Source organism: Mycetomoellerius zeteki, unplaced genomic scaffold, assembly GCF_001594055.1.
Source record: "Mycetomoellerius zeteki isolate Tzet28-1 unplaced genomic scaffold, Tzet1.0 scaffold530, whole genome shotgun sequence".
NCBI lineage: Eukaryota > Metazoa > Arthropoda > Insecta > Hymenoptera > Formicidae > Mycetomoellerius > Mycetomoellerius zeteki.
The window spans coordinates 25432-33162 of record NW_017257535.1 but is presented as its reverse complement, the minus strand read 5'-3'; positions in this window follow the sequence as shown (position 1 = coordinate 33162).

Here is a 7731-nt window from a genome sequence, read left to right as displayed (position 1 = left end):
ATTAATTAAGATTGAAATTAATCGTTGGCACCTTCATCAGCCCGTGACTCGTATGGCCTTTACGGATTGTGTTATTATTATTTTTATTTTAAGAATTCGAGTTTACAGAAATTTTTATTCATTAAATTGTTTATTATTTAAAATGTTTGAAAAATACATACTTTTTTATTGATATAAATGATGTTTGCTGATAATCGAATTTGCAATTGCGACATTACTTTTCGTCAATTAAATTAGACTCAATTTAAACATACAGCAGTAAATGTTAATAAAGATTTCAAAACTTTTGCAATACTCATTCGGCATCGTGTGGTTTAGCGGTATCCATCAAAGCGCTCTCGCGGCTGGCGCTTGGTTGCGCCGCACCTGACGGCGCGAACTTTACGTCCTGCGATTGGAAGATTTCAAAGGCTCACTATTTAAAAACTGTTGACCCCACAACATTTTGCTATTAACATTTTCGATTCAGTTTTTCATGAGGAATACGTACGTACCGGCATCTCCGGGTGGTCTGAATCACCCTGTATAATGTGACATGACGTTTTTCACCGTCCGTCACAAGGTTCATTCGACCTGGCCGAAGTTGCGCGGCAATTTTGTCTTGTGTCCTCCCGACGCGGAGGGCGGGCGTGCCAGCGCTTACGGCGATTTTTGAGCGATAATTTTGAGATTTTCGTTTTTGTGTTTAGCGGAATATTATTATTTCTTTTGCGAATCTATTTAAGATTTTTTAGTATCGGCGGCTTCGGTAGATAATTTAGTGTGCGACGCATCCTTTCACTTCAAGGGGCGACCACGAAGAGGATAGAAGATATTGGAGGCCCGAGGCCACCCAGAGAAGGGGTAGCGCACAGGTGATACCGTTTTGAATTATCGAATTAACGCCCTGCGCATAACTTGTTTTCCTGTAGCTGAACTCCTTACAGGCGAGTATGCCGCGGGAGCGTCTAAAGCGGCATGAGGGGATGGCCACTCTCCCTAGTTAGTACGAGCGAGGGATTTCGCTGTCGGTGCCGCAAGGAAGCTTCTGCTGAGAGGAGACATCGAACCCGGAAGCCGAGCCTATCTGTAAGGGAACTCACCGAATCCTGACGACACGCCGGCAAGAGTAGTCTAGAGGGGACCATTGTGTGCAGCCGAAACGATACTAGCCATAAATCAAATCCCGCGCGCACAAGGATATAGGGCGCGCGACGCGATAGCAATTCGCGAGGACTCGCGGAGCTCGCGAGAGGGCCAGTGACCAATCAGGGCCGATAAGGCTTATCACGTGGGCCCACGGTCGCCTGCGCGCCCCCGAAGGAACCTCGGGCCCGGCACTTGTGCCAACTTGTGCTGTGGACTCCCGAGGCGAGAGACGTGCGAGAGGACACAGGACGTGGAAAGTCAAGAGTACCGAGAGGATTCCGTGGTGAGACGAACATAACGTATTGTGAAACCGTCGATTTCCGGGTCGGAGGGATCGCACGTATTCGCGAAATTATCGTCGAACCCGCTGAGTTTGGTTCTCTCGCGAGTAACTGCGTCGCGGCTACACGCGCGCACCGCGTGATCGTGACATCACGTCCGATATCGTCTTAGTTTCGTTAGAATTTCAAGTCAATTATTTTGCACGCCCGCCGCGGCCACAGCCAGATCATTTTGTATTGTTGCGTCGCAATTTTGTATCGCGTCCTATCGTCACTGCAATATATCTTAGATTTCAGAAGATATTCTCGCATGTTCCCGAATTTCGGAGATTTTCGTAACTGCGCAATGGATTTCCGTAACCGTGATACCCGCGTTGCGTAGAATTACGTTAGAATTTGGAGCTCGTGCAGTAGAAAAGAAAATTTGTTATTTAATTAATATCGCGTGTCGAGAACATCACGGGGGTAAGAGCGCCCACCGAACGCTTGTATATCACAGAATCGTCAATCCGTCTGCCCGTGCGTATGGAACATTGTAATTGATTCAGAGAATATACTTGTTATCCTTTATTATTATCAATTCTGTCTATTTCGCCGCTGTCTCGCCTTACTCATTCTCCAAAGGATCCTCCGTTTCCGGCCACGAACCATCCCCCCCCCTCTACCATTATCATGGCTGAGCAGTCAGTTATTAGAGCCGTCCGCGTTCGTGATTCTATAGATTTCTGTACTTTTTGTGGGTGAGAACGTGACGAAAAACTTACGGAAGAAGGGCACGCTCTCTCGTGCCTAGCGCCCAATTATCGACGTTAGAATTTAGAGCACGCAAAATTTGAGAAAGCCGTTGTGATGTGTATTTTGAGTATTATCGGTAAGGTATGATCGCGTGCACAAGTGATGCAGAGCGATACCTGCGAACGTGCGACGAAGTGGCACCACGTGGTGCCACTCACGAGCGTACGCTCGTGAGTGCGGTTGCAATAATTATATACGAAATATTTCCGTATATTCTTCTTTTTTTTGTAAAATTACTGTTTGGTACAAGAAAAATAGTAATAATGAAAAAACATAAAAAATAACGAAAAGGATAATTTTTTTGTTCCTCTTACGAAACATCTAGTTTGAAGAAATGAGAAAAAATTGCTCATATATAACTATATAGAATGTTTTAGATATAATTATATATCTGAGTAATCCTTTCTCATTTTTTCAACTTGACTTTTTGTAAAAGAAACAATACGAAAATTGTCCTTTTAATTATCTATTTATATTTTCTCATTGTTATTATTAATTCTCTTGTATCGAACAGTAATTTTACAAAAGAAAGAAGGATATATAATATATACAGATTTATTTCGTATGTAATTATTGTGACGTTGCAGTTTCGCTGCAGCGTCGCAGCGACCCTTGCCGTCACAAAGCGCGGATTCGCGCCTGACCCGAGCCGAGACGCGCGAGCGAGCGGAATCTCCAGGGAGCCGTAAATTAGCGTTAAGATACTTTTTTTTCTAATCCCCGGCGAATTTATTTCATGTATAACCCTCACGAAAACCTCGCCGAGCGAACAGACCACAGGAGGGAAGATCGCCATGGAAGAATCTCGCGGGCCGGAGAACGGCGGAGAGGAGCTGGCGAACGCTTCCGGCCAATGGAGGGAGACAGCGGCCGCCCCCGCAAGCGGGTTTGGCGGCGCCCGAGCCCCAGGATGGTGCGAGGGACATACCATGGTGTAATAAGCAAGGTGAACCATTCCGATGGATGCGCAGTGGGTTAAAAGTAGTGGGGAGCATCAGCCAATCAAATTGTGACTATTTTGCAGGAATTGAATATGGCCGCTTACAGAGCGCTGAGTGTCATAAGACGTTTATCGATTTTGGCTTTTCATTAAATTATTAAAATTATATTTAGACAATTTTGTATGTAATATGCCAGTGTGTTGCATACGAAATTGTAAAACGCGGACAGGCCGTGCTGAAGGAAGTAGTAAGGTGTAAACCTTACTATTTTCCTAAAGAGCCTAACCTAAGAAAGAAGTGGCTTGAGGCCTGCAAACGCAAAGAAGAAGAATTAAAACAAACATACAGTGAGTTTATAATTCATATTTTGTTTGTCAATAACTGTTGCAATGATGTAGTAATTAATAATGCAAATTTATAAACTAAATTATAAAACCTATAGATATAGAGATATAGAGATATAGATTATATTAAACTTTAATAAGAAACGTTATTTTCAGATGTAGTATGTGAGCGACATTTTCTAGTGGACTGCATAGAAGAAAAGTGGACAGAACAACGTTTGAAAAATCAATCACGATTCGACGATTGAAGAAAGATGCAGTACCGACTGAATATCTGAATATCGAAACAGAAAGGAAACAAAGAATTAGTAGAGGGTAAGTAACGAATTTATGTTGAAACAATTCTGAGTTGTGTTATGTAACAGAACATCGAAGACTACAAATAAACCTCGTAATTCATATTAGTAAGATTTATTTTACGTAATAATGTTATTTATCAATATTTCAGTAACAGTACGATGCCGGTACAAAGTCAAGTGCCAGAAGAGCTAATGGAAAGTAGACTCGACGTGCCATTGGAATGTGCCGAAACAATACAATCGTATGTATTTATAATTTGTTACTGAATAATTGCGCTCATATATCTGCGTATGACTCTCATTAGTCCTGTTTATGGTTAATTGTTGTGTTTTAATATTGAGAGTTCTATATTCAATTTAAATTTAGTTTGATTATTTTTTCACACTTGGTTTTAAATGCCCCACGTTCATGTACTATGTTATATTAATTTTTATATTTAATGTATGTTTTGCAGAAGTCAAATGGATATTCAATTTAATGATGAAACGGAAAGGATTCTGAAAACTTTGCAAGAAGACAATGAAAGACTCAGTCTTGTTAATGCGTAGCTCGTCGAAGTCAATCAGCATCTAAAAAAGGAGTTAATTGAAAAAGACAACAAGTTCCTCCAACTTGAAAAGAACACGGAAAATAAAGCTGAAAAAATGGCATATGATACGTTGAGTACAGTTTTTACGCCAGGACAGATCAGAAAGCTTACGTCTTCAAAGAAGAAACGTATTAATTGGTCGGCTGAAGACATTTCCTCTGCGATTGCCCTTCACTCAGTTAGTGCTAAAGCGTATAATTACTTGCGGACAATAAAAAACTTTCCTTTGCCTTGCGTGCAAACTTTAAAAAATTGGAGTGCAAATTTCAATGTCCAACCGGGTGTATTGAAAGATGTTTTGAACATAATGCACGATAAGGGACAAGATTTAACTATCATAGAGAAGCTGACTGTATTATCTTTCGATGAAGTGTACATTTCCAATAAAATCGACTTAGAGCGTCGTCAACAAAAAATATATGGGTCGCACAAAACCTGCCAATTCATAATGGCGCGAAGTCTTTTTGGTAAATGGAAACAACCAATATTTTATGATTTTGATACAGCCATGACAAAAGACATTTTATTGGAAACGATCGCACGTCTTTATGAAAAGGATTATATCGTTGTTGCGGTCACAAGTGATTTGGGACCTACAAATTCACGCTTGTGGAAATCGATGAATATAGGTGTAGACCTTTTAAGTAATGAAATTCATACTGTGAGGACAGAACCAATCGAAGAGAAAAGATGTTTCTTCGTACACCCGTGTGATGAAACCTTAAAAGTTTATGTATTTGCCGACGTTCCTCATTTAATTAAATTACTTAGAAATAACTTCTTCGATTCTGGGTTTGTTGTCGATGACACATTAATAACCAAAGACATTTTTGAACAATTACTTACGCTGAATTCGAACGAGTTAAAAATAGCCTTCAATCTGACCAGACTGCATTTAGATGTTAAAGGAAACCAGCGACAATCCGTCAAATTAGCTGCTCAAATATTTTCTAATCGAAATGCTAAAGCGATTGAATACTGCGGCAGTCAGGGATTTCTAAGAAATGAAAATTGGCACGTAATGTCGACGGTTGCAAGTCTTATTAATGACTGGTTTGACATATTAAATTCCCAGTTTAAATTTGGTAAACATGATGGCCTGCATGCATATGGAGTACAGTTACCGAAACAATACAAGGTTCTAGAAGAAATGGACAAATTTATAAGTAATTTGCGAACTCCGAAGAGAAGGACACTATTTCCGTTTCAAAAGGGAATATTACTGACTAACAATTCCCTTAGGCAGTTACTACCGTATCTAAATGAAAAGTATTCGACCGAAGCATTCACCATCATCTTCATCATTACGAGAAGATTGAATCAAGACATTCTGGAGAATTTTTTCTCGTATATAAGAGCAATGGGAGCTGCTCATAACCCGTCACCAGTGGAAGTACAGAACCGGCTAAAGTGGTATATTCTGGGAAAGCATTCCGGATATGCTTTGTCTAAGAATAATAACATAGAAAGTGATTTAACGTCGGTTACTTTCATGAATGTGGAAGATACACTTGATGCTTCATGCATATTGGATCTTGATAATAACGATAACCTTGCAGACGAAGCAAAAGAATTAATGGAAATTAACGACGTAAAATCTTCCACAGTCACTGAAGGTGCCGAAAACAAAGATGACAATGAAGACGAAGGTATTTGAGTGAATATCAAACTTGTATTTGCAATGAAGACGAAGGTATTTGAGTGAATATCAAACTTGTATTTTTCAATTCATGTATATATTTCGAAAATGTTTCTTAAAGAACTAAAAAATATCTTAAAAGTTATCTCATATGTCGATTTTAGACAAAGGACATGTAAACGAAAATGGAGGAAAATAAATTCAAATTTTCACAGAAGTATATATACATTTTCTTTCATGTGATTCTTTCTTTCAGTTAACCTTCTTGTTGATATTACTCCCACCATCGACGAACTTTCCTTACTCCATGAGTTTGAACAATTGGTAGCTGATGAAACTGTTGAAAAAGAAGCACTTATATACGTTGCTGGATATGTTGCACACAGATTTCGGCATAAATATCCAGAATTAGGTGTTCCTACTGCAGATCTTCCTCCCAAAGATGACTGGTTGTCTTGCATATCTAGAGGCAACTGTTTATATCCTTCTCAAAATTTACAGTTAGCAGCCACTATTATGAACAAAGAGTTTCTTAAATTTCACGGCAAATTATTCAGTACAGAATGTTTAATTTTTGACAAATTAACAACCATTGTACAATCGAAAGTTTCTTTGCCGGTGACAGTAATCGCTTGTTTAGTGAGATGCCGTACATATATACGCCTGCGGCATATTAATTATTTTATAAAGCAAAAGAATTGTACAAGAAAAAACAAGAAAAAATTGAAACGTATGTGCAATAAGCAGTCTACTTAATATATTTGTTTTCATTGTTATATATATTTATTTTGAATAAATGGCATATTTTATTATTAACAATTATATTATAGGCGATTTTTGGCAGTTAGGGCTATCTTTGTCTTCTGATCCCTGAAAACGAAAATAGCCTTAGTCGCGGTTACTCCCAGTAAACGAGAATGGATTAAAATGAATTCAAATGGATTCAAATTTTCAGAAATACAGATTCATAGAATGTTACAATAAATCCTTTTCAATCCTGAATCCAACTGAATCCAATTGAATTTGGATTGAATCCAATTGAATCTAATTAAATTAAAAAAAAGTTTTAACTATTTAAAATACGCATTCGCAGGGTGTCTTCCCCTGGTTAGGTTCACACCTGGGCGTCCCCTGACCGAAAGATTAGGTACACGCTCCGGGCGTCCCCTGACCGGAGGCTTTGCGAAGATTTTCTCCTCCCATGTAAAAAAAGGGGAGAGCCAAGATGATAAGAAAGTCGATTTTTTAATTAAAAATCACTATCATTTCCTTTTAAAAGTCATTACACTTTCTTACTCCTCTCTTTAATTTTCAAACATATCGATAGTTCGCGCCGCAAAATAGTACAGCTCTGATTGGTCAAGATTACGGACCTCCGCCATTATGCGCAATGGTTCACCTTGCTTATTACACCATGGGATAATGGTTCACCTTGCTTATTACACCATGGTCCAGATCACGAATGATGGAAATATACAGCACACAAGGGAACGAATGAAATCATACAATAGAACGTGCAGAGCGCCCGGCCACGACATCGGCGCGGCCGACCGGGACGAACAGCAAGGGAGGCCCTTCCGTGAAGATTTTTCAGGGCCGCAAGGCGCCCCGTAGCGAGTCGCCGCGCACGTCCTTATGCCCGTGTCACACTACGCATTGGAGACTGAGGATTGCGAATTGAGGATTAGAATTCAGCCAATTAGAACGAAATGGA